The 12,004-nt window shown below is 42.0% G+C and overlaps 1 protein-coding gene across 4 annotated transcripts in view; it reads left to right on the top strand.

The window, feature by feature from the left end:
* The first annotated feature begins 6,807 nt into the window (after positions 1-6,807).
* The window catches only part of ZNF148 (zinc finger protein 148), a 43,216-nt gene continuing 38,019 nt past the window's right edge, over positions 6,808-12,004 (top strand). Inside the window, exon 1 of one of the 4 annotated variants that reach the window (XM_071561876.1) lies at positions 6,808-7,105. The gene's annotated coding sequence lies outside the window, so the exon portion shown is untranslated. Of the gene's footprint in view, positions 7,106-7,523; positions 7,537-7,749; positions 7,811-12,004 lie in introns of those variants that run through there. The other 3 variants (XM_071561879.1, XM_071561877.1, XM_071561878.1) reach the window with 3 other exon arrangements.

Raw genomic sequence — 12,004 nt, forward strand, 5'->3', positions numbered from 1 at the left:
AAAAGTGATCTAATCTTCCTGTCTTCTTTCTGTCTTCTGGACAAATTATGGTACTGTAAATTGTCAAATACATTCAGGGAGACAAAGTAAATGTGTACTTTTTCTTATTCCTCATCTTACTGATACAATCAATAATTCTAATAGATTAGTGAGATTTGATTTTCATTTATAAAACCTCACTTGCCATAACATGATCTTTCAAATGGTTTGAAAGACCGTTCTGATGAATTTGCAGGTAAAGACATGTGGCTGCACAGTTTTGCTGGCAGCCCAGTTGATTCAGCTTGTGACAGTCATGGATATGCTCTGTGTAATTTGGAGAATGTTTAATACTCTGTCTTGTTCCAACATTTCCTTATTATTCTCATGCAGTTTTTGAGAGTAGTACCAGAGGAGACCAGTAATGAGAGGGCAACATTATCATGGTTTTTATTATGTTTTTATGCAAACGCCAAAACCCTTCCTTTTTTTTGTGTTAAGCAATTAACATACAGAGTTCCAATCCCAGCCTTTTAAGGCTCTTTTTTTACTTCTTCGCTTTGAGAATCTCTCTCTGTTTGGTCTTCAAGGTCCATTTGAGTCCTTCTCACTTTCCATTCTTTCACTGCCAACTGAAATTAGAGATTTTCCTTTTACTGGCTTTCACAGATTCTGATTTCTATACTCTGTAGGCTTTCCAAGTGTCTCAAATAATGTATGGAAACATCCCACTTGGCATAAGGGCTTGATCCCTGTAACCCTGGAAATGTTCAACTACTTGGACTTAAATATAATCACAGAATCCTAGAATAGTTTGGGTTGGAAGGGACCCTAAAGATCATCTAGTTCTAAGCTCCCTGCCAATATATATTAATATATATGTATTAATATATTTTTATAATATATACTATATATAATATAGTATACATATATACATATACACATACACACACACACATATATACAAACATACACACAGATATATATAAATATATAAGCTTAAATATACTAGTTTTCCTGTTTTAGCTTTGGACTTTTGGTTGATAAGTGTCAATCTCCCATCATTACCACTGTATCACAGCTTGGTATCCTACCTGCTCTGCAAATCTTGAGTCTTGCTTTTAATCAGGTAAATGTTAGACTTGTGAAGAGGTGTAAATCTGCATTTAAAATACTGTACTTGCCCTGTGCAGATTCTCAGTGCTTGTTAGGTGGTGTGATGCAGCCTATAACACCATCATGTAAACTAAGAGTGTTGACACAAAGTAGTAATGAAATAGTTGGTCACTCAGCACTGAGTAAACACCCCAAATGGACAAGCTTTTAGGAAATGGTTCAGCTAATGCTGTCTTTAAAATTAGATCCAATGTAATATTTCAAATTACAGAACTCAGCTGCAGTGGGACAGACACATGGGAAAGATTAAGATGAATTAAGTAAAGGTGTGACATTAAATTGCGATAGTTAAAGCCCACCAAATCCCTGTGTGGATGTTTCTTCTTTTACAGACAAAATATCCCCTGCTTCCTTACATTTATTTCTGAAAGGCTTAATCCTAAAGTGTTCACACTGGGGTTTAAGGCCCTCTTGCTTTCCCATCTGCAGTTAATTCAACTTAAATGTCTTAGGTAGACTGCCAATCTAAGTTAAGAGTAGATGGTTTTCTGCTCTGCTTATAATCTGTGTTTTAAGGCAGAGAAATTGGTTAAGATCTGCCTCTTCATGTCATTTGAAAATTTATGTTAGGCAAGTACTACATTATCATCATTTTTGTTGCTTTTTCTATTAGACATCTCAGCATGGGACATTAAATATCCTCTTTTCTTTTAATCTAGAGATTTATTATGCTAATTTTACAGGAATGCCATGTGGGACCAAGTCAGATACATCAGAGATATCTGAATGTCTTGTGTCTACACAAACCCATCTTGACTGACACAGACTTTTTTTTTTCAGACAGGTACATCTCTCCTCAAACTTTTCATTTGCTCCAGGATTTTTGTGCTGTCTCGAGCTCAAGTTTTAAAGCACTCCAGGCTGCTGTGTTATCATAAAATACATGAATGACTCAAGTCAGGCATGTTTGTGGCATCAGAAAATAATCTGACATGAAGACTTCTTCAGGGCTCAGGTGGAAGTGGGACAGTGTTCTCTAAGCCATTTTGGGAATGGAAAAGATTCTGGGAATAACCAAGAGAGCTGAGTGACTTGCACACAACCTCTTCTTCTAACTATTACTGCCCCTAACTAATTATTTTTGTTTACAAGCATCAGCTGCACAGGTATTTTGAGACACTGAATACCACCACATCTCTCTGCATTAGTAACATCAGGAGGAGCATATGGTACTGCTCTGGTAGCATTATGATGGGCTTCTGGTCTGCCAGCAATATAGGGCAAGGCAGATTTTAGTGAGCCAGGCTTATGTGGGAGCTTGAATTGAAAGCCTGCTATAAAAAAATTTAAATAATTAAAACACAAATTCCATCAGGGATGCTGAAATGAAGAGGAGCAATTTACAGACAACATGAGTGGATGTTCAGACAATGGACTCATTAAATTTCTGCATTGAGTATTTGTGTTAGTTAAAGCCCTGGTGAAATATTCCAATTGAAAAAATGGATGGAAGGTGATTTTCTAGCTTCCAATAGCAATTGTCCCCTGATTACATCCACTGTTGAAATGTCAGGCATTAATCTGGGCATTTCTGAAGCACCATGCGTTGGATCACTGGCACATACTGGTACTAACCAGGGCTACAGTGACCTTAGTGATCCAAGGAAGGAGGGGAAGAGAAGAGAGAGATTGAAGAAAGCATGTAGTTTTCTTTCTGATTCGGTGATTAGTTCCACTCAATGGGATATTTGCATTTTTGAAGTTAGATGTGCTTGGTTCTGCTGCTGAACAGCAAATGAGACACAAACCTGTGATGAGGACTAGGGAGTGTTTATCTACACTTCTGTGGCAACAAGCAATTTACAATAAACTGGTTTGTGTTTACTTCTTGCTCTCCATTCTGGGTTTAGTCCTAGTGATGATTACTGTTCCTTTATGCAGTTATGATTTGGTACTCCTTTTTGTCAAAGGGTTTCCAAGCAAAATTGCAGGTCATGCCCAGCATGGTAGAGAGTGGTAAGATACACAGACACTAAAGTTAAAATTAATTGTCACATTAAAGAATAATGCAAGTGAGATGGGGAGAACACATCTGTAATGTCTGAAAGTCAAGTGACTCCCATCCTGCACTGAAGTTATTAACATCAGTTGTTTGATGATTTCACAAGTACAGTAAAGGCAGGTTTAATGTTGTTTGGGAAGATGAACTGTGTCTTTCCACACCCTAACATCTCATGCTTCCTCTTGGAATTACTTTGGCTTCAAACATTCTGTTTGCAAATACCCTTTTTTGAAAACATAAAGATTTTTCAAGCAGTGTTGTCCATATATAAACTACTGACATGAACTCTTCACTCATCATCCTCAGTCTGCTTTTTCAAGACTCAGCTTGGTTATAAAATACTCAGTAAAAATACTGATTGTTGAAGTGCAGATTGTTTTTCAGGTTTCCTTTGGCCTGATCATGCAACCACAGACATAAACAGTCCAACAGACTTTTACTCAGGAAAAGTCGATTGTATGTGTTGGAGGGAATGAGACCATTAACTGTGAGTTGTGACATCCACATGGGGAAAAGACGGACACACTGTATCCTTATTTTACAGGAGGAAGGACAGAGAAGCAGCAGCAAACTTCACCCTGGACAGTCAGTAAGACAGGTTACATCACTAGACTTTGTACATCACTCCAAAGGCTCAGATAAAAGATTATGTGGATATGGATGGGTGAAAAAAGCTACACCTGATGTCTGTTGATTTACCTGTCTGTAGGCTAAATGACTGATCAGTAGGTTCATGCTAACAGTATTTCCAAACAAACAAAAAATAATTTTTTAAAAACTGGAGGGGGTTTATAAAAGTTGCAAGGATAAAGCAAGGCCTGGAAAATAAGAGTTAAAGATCCTGATACACAGTTCTTAAACCTGATAACTAAAACTAATGACTAGAAGCTCAGGCTTGATGAATTCAGACAAATATGAAGGCATATATTTGAGAGTTAGGCTAAGAAGCCATCTAAAAACCTGTCTAACTGGCGGACTTTTCTCTCAGATTCCCAGACTGAATCTTTCCAGATCAGCTGCTGCTTCAGTAGAGGTTGCTTGCTTGATGCATAAATTTCTAATTAAATCCTTCAGTTTGTCATGCAGGATGTCAAATGTGATGGTTCTGCTTGATCTGTACAGTTACTTCTGAAGCCACTTCCTGTTGAAGACCTTTTAAAACACACACATACTGCCCAGTGATTCCCCAAAGCCACTCTTTTTAATATACAGTCTACTTGTGCTTCCTACTTTTCATGTTTCTAGATTTATACAGAAAAGGGAAGAAAAAGTAGGGTAAATGCCTTTTGATTTCCATTATTTAAGCCCTCTTAAGAAAAGGAAACTGAAGTGTACTGCTCTCCATGCTACACACATAGGGTTTCTTATGGGTGGGCAACTTTTGGAATTCATAAGGGAGAGGGAAGACTATATTAAAGACTATTGTTTTTTACCCTAGGGAAAAGCAGAGTTTGTCTGCTATTGACAGGGCAGTGCAAAGAAAAAATATAGGCCAAAATGCAAGTGTTCCTTTAGGCTTCTCAAGCTAGTAAGTTCATATATTTCTTTCCTATTTTGTTATGTAAAAGCACCAATATTAATAAACGCCACAGTAGTAAATGTGTGTCAAAACATGAACACGGACATCAGAGTCACAGCTGTGTGACTTGGTGAGGAACTACCATAATTTGAAAAGACATGAGGCAAAGGTCCAAGGTCTGATGTGTCCCTTCACCAACTCTACCCTAGTGGGGTCGGGAGGACTTCCAGATGAACAAAGCACTGTAAGATTCTCACTGAAGCTGACAATTTATAGGTGCTCAGTTCCTGTTAAAACAACACAAAAAACTGCACCCTAACCCAAACTGACATTTGAAAATTGGAGCATGTCTTGATTAAGGACATAGAAGAATGGTAATAGTAATGAACAGCACTCAAATATGCTGAGTCTTGCTTTTTAGCATTAAATACAAGACAGTCTTTTTTCTTCGTATTATGCTGTTAATTGCCAAACAAATTTTTTTGAAAAGCAGGTTCCAATTGATGTGTCCTTGGAGAAAGACTTGTGCTCATCCTGCAGAAAGCTTTAATTCCTCAGTGTATTTTAAAATAAGGATTTAGTGCTGAGCTTCCCAACTCAGACTTAATGCAATTCAAAAGATTTTTTGACAGGTAAAAATGAGTAGAGTCACCCAATTAATTGTCTTTGAAGAAAAAAATATCAAAATGTATAATGCATAAATGTACCTATTCTCTCAGTTTCTAAAATTCTGGTTTTGGAAATTAAAGAGTTCCCCATTTTATTCAAAAACCAGGTTAATGACACTTCCTGCATTTGTGTAAAACTGGAGAGGACTGCATGAAATGTAGACACATTTTATTAACTCCATTCTCTCAGTGCAATTATTTTGAAATAAATACGTTGCATAAAGTCAGGGCAGACCTTCACACTGGGTCCTGATGTCATTAACACTTAGTGCAATTTATTACACTCTAACTGGATGGCACAACCTCTGACCTGCATGAGGATGTAGAACCTTATTAATGCATCTTGCTGAAGGAACTTGAAACCCTTGGTACAGCTGACTCACCTGCCAGATGCGTCTCACTCCTAACAGGACCTGAATGAAGGGCAAAAGCCTTGTCACAGAGACAGGGTGATCCTGTAGGACAACCTGGGAATAACTAAGCTTGTAGCAAAAAGCTCTGGGCTGCTGCTGATTGAATGACTCACAGAGCTAAGCCCAGTGAAGCTGGCAAATTTTACCCAACAGAGCTTATGCAGATTTTGGCTTCAATCCAGCAGAGCACTTAAGCACATGCTTAATTATACGCAAGTGACACGGAGCAATTGAGTTACGCACGTGTTTAAGTGCGTGGCTAGCGAAACACTTTGTTTAGAGAAACGTGGATAAGCTGGTAAGCCCTAAAAGCGATGAAGTTGAGAGGTGCGAGTGACACCGCGGCACAGCCCGGGCTGCAGGTGCAGCTGCCTCGGGTGGAGGGCTGGGACGCGACGAGGGCTCCGAGATTTGGCCCCAGCAGCTCCCCAAAAACCTTAAGTGTGGGGTCATGGAGGACGGCACGATCGCGGAGATTACAGTGCAGAAAACTCATCTAGGGACTTTCTCATGGATTTGGAGCTCTTGGAAGTCCCGTGGACCTCCATAAGGGTACCGGTGCTCTGGGTCCTCACCCGAGGGATGCGGGATGAGCTGGGACTGGGGAACCGGATCAGGCTTTACTTCTTTACGCTGAGGACGGCGAGGTCGTGGAGTCTCCCTCTCTGGAGACATTCCAAATCAACCTGGACGCGTTCCTGTGTCACCTGCTCCAGGTGACTCTGCCTTGGCAGGAGGGTTGGACGGGATCATCTCCAGAGGTCACTTCTAACCCTGGGATACTCCAGGTTCCTCCCGGCCCCTTCTCCTCCGGGAGCCCCTGCTGGGCGTGAAGGCGCTGGATCGACCCCGGGGGGCGGCTCCGGCCCGAGGCCGAAGGGGCTCTCCCGCCCCGCCTCCGCCCGGGCAGCGCTCCCACGGCCGCGCCGGCCTCCTGACCCGCCCGTAACCCGGCACCGCCCGCCCCGCCAGCGGCCGCAGCCCCGGCGGGGATCCCGCTCCCGTCTCGCTTCCTCATCCCCATCCTCCCCATCCTCCTCCTCCTCCCGTCCCGCCGGTCCTCCGGGCGCGTTTCCCGTGGTGCAGCGCGCGCGCGGCGCTCTGGCCGGGTGTCGCTGTCACCGCCCGCGGACGCTCCGCGAGCAGCAGGAAGAAGGAGCCGCCGCCGCCGCCGCTTCCCCCCGGGCTGCCCCCGCTGCCGCCCGCCGCCCCGCCGGGCCTCCCTGCCGCGCCCCGCCACCCCCGCCATGCCCGGGGCCGCGGCACGGCCGCTCTGAGCCGCTCTGAGTCGCCGCCGCGCCCCGGCCCGGCCCGGCCCGGCCGCCTTCTCCTCGCAGCTCTGCGGCCGGTAAGTGCCGGCGGAACGAGCCGGGGCCGGTCGGGGCCGGTCGGTGCGCGGAGGGAGGGAAGGAGGGAGGAAGGAGGAGAGGGAAGGGAAGGGCAGGAAGGGGGGGCCGCAGCGCGGCGCGTCCCGCATGGGCCGCGCTTGGCCCCGGCGCGGAGAGGCCGGCGGGGAGCGGGGGATGAGGAGGCGACGGGCGCCCTCCGCCCGTGCTGCTCCGGCTGCTCCCGCCGCTCCCGCTGCCCGGCCGGCAGCCGCGGGGCTGCGCAGGCCGCGCCGGGCCGGCGGCGATGGGGCCGGCGGGGCCGCCTGACAGACGGACGGACAAAGAGCCGACAGACGGACGGACGGACGCACGGACGGGCCGGCAGCGCGTCCCCCCGGCCCCTGCTCCCGGGCCGTATCCTCCCGCTGCCCGCCTCTCCATTGTTCCCGGTGTAAGAGAGCTGAAGCGTGCCGACCTGCGAGCAGTCACTTCGCTCGGTTTTATTTCTGAATAACCTTCTCAGAGTCTCCTCTCGGCTGTTCGGAGGAAGCTTTTGCAAGGCACCTCTTCTGCCCAGCGTCGGGAGCTGCTAACAAGTGCCAGGCTGGACGTGGCTTGGGAGGAGAGCAGGGGGGACCAGTAGGAGTTGAGAAATTAGCTGGGCTTCAAACACTTTCACTCTTCATCATCTTTTCTCCCCTGATTCCTGGCAAACCTCAGCTGGGGTGAGTTGCAGCAATGTCTGCATTAGGCTGGTTCATGAAAAGGGAAGACGTCTATGTTGCAAACACAACGCATCTCTCTGATCACTTTGTTTTTGTTTAGAGCAGCCGTGAGGGATTTTGCAGAATGATAAATAAATGGTAGATACGTGGAATCCAGTGATCACAGCTTCATTCTTTGGAAATCTACTTGGAGTATGACCTGTCTCTCTGTCTGCATACATGTGATGTTCTGGTCCAAGAAGGTTTAGATGGGAGAGATGTCTTATTCCTGAGGAGCAGCACCTTTGCTGTTGGTACAGGACGAATGACAGAGGACTGTGGTTTTTCTTTTGAGTAGGATCTCAGTTGCTTTATTTGCTGCACTTAGAAATTTCAGTAGTACTTCTATGGGCTTGCTGGGACCTGGGCCTGTCATGCATCAATATTTTGGAGTGCCCGTATCAGATTTCGTTGTTGTAGGTGATAGAAATTTTGTAGCCATTCTCCTTCAGTTTGATGACTATTCCTTTTGAAGGGGAGGGGGTAGAAAAAATAGCGCTACCTTGTATCAACTTTTGCAAGTTTTCTTATGCTATGCTCAAAATCAATCTAGATAAACTAATGGTCTGATCTAGACTTAAAAAGTTTGCATACCTTCAGGCAGTGTTAGTTTTCCAATGTCCCACTTCCCGAGTTTGGGATCTGTGCATGTGTGCGGTGACAGCTGTCATTTGCAGGAGTGGTGGTTGTGCCAGAAGCTCCAGAGCTCATGAGGCCTGTTTTCCTGTGGATCCCATAGTATCTGCAGGCTCCTGGTACAGGGGACAGACACATTCATGGGAGAGGCAAGCAAACCCTGCTCTTGTTCTCCTTATTTAGGAAAACAAAGTAAAGTTTTCAATTGAGCAGTTTTGTGAAAACTCTTGTTGTGGCCTTTCATGATGAATACACAGCTGAATGTATGTGTGTGTTCAGTATCCAAAGTGTTTTCTTTGTAGTTGTTTCTGGATGTCTGCATAGCCCTCTTCTCCAAATACACATGGAGTTAGTCAGTGAGCTCAAATAACTGAATAAAGCTAAAAGAGATGAGGGTGATCTCTTAAATTTAGGCTGTTATGTGCACATGTACTTTTTCTCTCTTCACTCCCGAGGCTGAGACCTGAGAGAACAGATGTGTGTGTAATCTGTGTTTTTGTTATTGTTCTTCTTGTCCATATGTGTTTCATGTCTACTCTCTAACAAACATACTTTATTTATGGAAAATCCCTAATATAATGAATTATGAAATCAAGCTGTAAGTAAGAAAGTAGCTACTTGAAGAACCACAATGCTTAAAAAAATGGAAGAAAAATTACTCAGAATGCAAAAAGTTTTATTTCAGGCTAAATTGTTCACCTGAAGGAACATACTTGAGGAATATTATTATGTAGCTTCTCAAAAGATGGTTTTCCCTCTCAGTTCAATGTGTACAAGTTTATTTGTGTGAGGATTTAAAGTGCTGTGGAGCGTGCTGGTGTTCTGGAAACAGCTGGTGGTGTAAAACTATTGAGGTTGGAAGTTCTTACTTCCAGCTGAGAATTTCTGTGTACCAGTAATGTTAGAATTGAACTGTGAGAATGCTAAGAATATATTACTCAAGTGGATTTTGGTGATGGTACATCTTAAAGAGTTTAGCTCACTTCTAGCTAAGTTTCTTTGCACCACAGGTTCTGTAATGTAAATTTGCAAACAGTGGAATTCAGGGTATCAGTTGTGTGTGTAGGGATTTAGATTAAACAGTTTAAAATGTACTAATCAGGAGGAAGCATTTGTTGTATTCTGGTATTTTTTGGAAAAGCAGGGTGGAATTGTTTCTTGTATTTGCTGCTAGAGATTTGTGATTTTTTTTGTGACTAGAATATTTGTAGAGTCTTCCTCTGGTGAGGACTGTGTGGGCTCCTAAAAATGGAGACCTGTCTGTACAGAGCAGCCTGATGGAGTGGGCCTTAATCTATCACAACCACTTTAAGGGGTTTAGCATAATTTGGGATTAAGTTTGATTTAATTTTGGCTCTAATATAAAATAAATTTTTCTATGTGAAGTAGCTGAAGTTAAATAAGAAATAGTAATGTTGGGATAATATCTTGAGAAATAAAGATACTGCTGTTACCCTAAACATGAAACCAAAACGTTCAGATTTCCTGTCCAAACTTAACAATGTCTTGTATATTAAATGAATGGGGCAAGGACTGAAAAGTAAATGCCAGTGAAAATATTTTTTACTTTGACAACTCTGAAATGGATCTAACAGAGAAATAGATAGGTTTTATTTAAAATAAGTACTTTCTGTGCCTTTCCCTGGCATTCTAATGATAGCTGCCTTTCAGATGATGGAATAGATTCAAGCCTTCAGCTTGCAGTCTGATCTGCATAACTGAGTGTTTAAAGACAAACGTGGTCCCACAAAGGCTCTGTGGATGTAAAAGCACACATGGGGATCTGCTTCTATCAGATTGCAGGGCTTTTGTGAAGGATCAGTGCTGTGATTAAGTTCCACTTTAATTTGTTTAGGGTTTTTTGACAGAAATACTTTAGGGAAAATTGTATTTCTTGGACTACTGAAATTTATGATTTTTTTCTTTTTTTTTTTTCAATTCTGTAAATTGGAATCTGTGCAGAAGCCTCTGAACTAGTATTGAGTTCATAAATTCAACTTTCTGTTTTTTAACAGCTGAGACATGGCTATTGGCAGACCATGTCAGCAAAACACAACCATTGGCTGTAATAAATAGCCAAGCACAAACTCTTGTCTGACAAAGGAAAATCCATTCAGATTTTCATGAGATTTATTTTCATTTACACAAATGCTCTAAAGTTACTTTATTTCAGTACTTTCCAGTGAAGTTAAAACACAACTCCATCTGTTTAGCTCATTAGTTAGTACTCTATATGCATTTTAAATATGTATTTTTACCATCTACATAGAACAGACTATCTTATACATCAGTAATAACGCTGTAAACTACACAGGTGATAAAATTTTAAACTATTTAACTTAACAAATTATTGTACGAATTAAAATACAATAACATATGTGAATATTCCAGTATTATATGTGATTAAGTTATCTTCCCCTGACTCCATATTGAGATATTTTTCATACATCATTCAGCATGTTGGATAAAATATCTGGAAAAATCTGTAATATGTTCTCACAAAACTTGATTATAAGTGTGTCCTGAGGGGAAATTGGCTGTCTTTTAGAAAAACTGTGGAATCCACAACATGCAGAAGGGTTAGAATCTCCTGATAACTTCTTCCATGCTGTCAGAATGTTATTTTGGGAGATAATGTGGAGACTGGTACTGCTTTTGCTCTGAAATAATTTTTAATGTACTCTTAGGTTATTATCAGTGTGTTAATGTATTCCAGGCTATGATATCAAGAGGCAACAGTGAGAATACTGTAATGTAGTTAATATATTACTAATTTATATTACTTCATGATTTCATTGCACTTTTGAAAACAGCAAGACATAGCTCAGTAACAGCATGTGTATATGGCCTGATCCTGCAATTGATATACTCTGCTGGCATATTAGTATCACAGTATCTGCATTTTGTCATGGTATGTGCAGAAAACCTTAAGACAGTGCTGTCTAATTCTTCCCTTATGACTAGGATGACATTTTTATAAGCGCAGAATTAAACAGTCTGATGATAAAATGAAATCTGTGTGGGAAGAAGTTCCAACCTGCAAACAGCAGTAGGGTATAATTTATGAGCAGCCTATCAAATATAAACTGTCTAGATCTCTTGCACTGGGAAAAAAACTCAAAAAACCTCAACATAAAAACCAAAACCAAAAACAAGGCGCCTGTAAAATGTCCATAAGACAATTTCTTGATGTAACATGTGATATTACTCATGCCTAAAGCTGTTGTGATATCTGTGTGAGCTCAGCTATGAGACTGATAAACCTTCTCTAAAATTGTTTCAAATGGCAGCTACATCTATAAGTTTAAAAGATGCCCATTCATGAAAATTTGTACAAATTTCTTAAATGTTTTTGTAGTCATTTCCCATAAAGTCTGTGTTAATTTTACTACTTATGTACCCCAACATGGGTATAAAAGACATCATTAGAAGGGTTTACAATGCCAGTAAAATCACGACCAGGTTGTGCTACCTTAGTGCAAGAGATGAATTGAGAAATACTGATGCTGGGCAGGTTTA

The sequence above is a fragment of the Pithys albifrons genome, chromosome 8, assembly GCF_047495875.1.
Source record: "Pithys albifrons albifrons isolate INPA30051 chromosome 8, PitAlb_v1, whole genome shotgun sequence".
Lineage (NCBI taxonomy): Eukaryota > Metazoa > Chordata > Aves > Passeriformes > Thamnophilidae > Pithys > Pithys albifrons.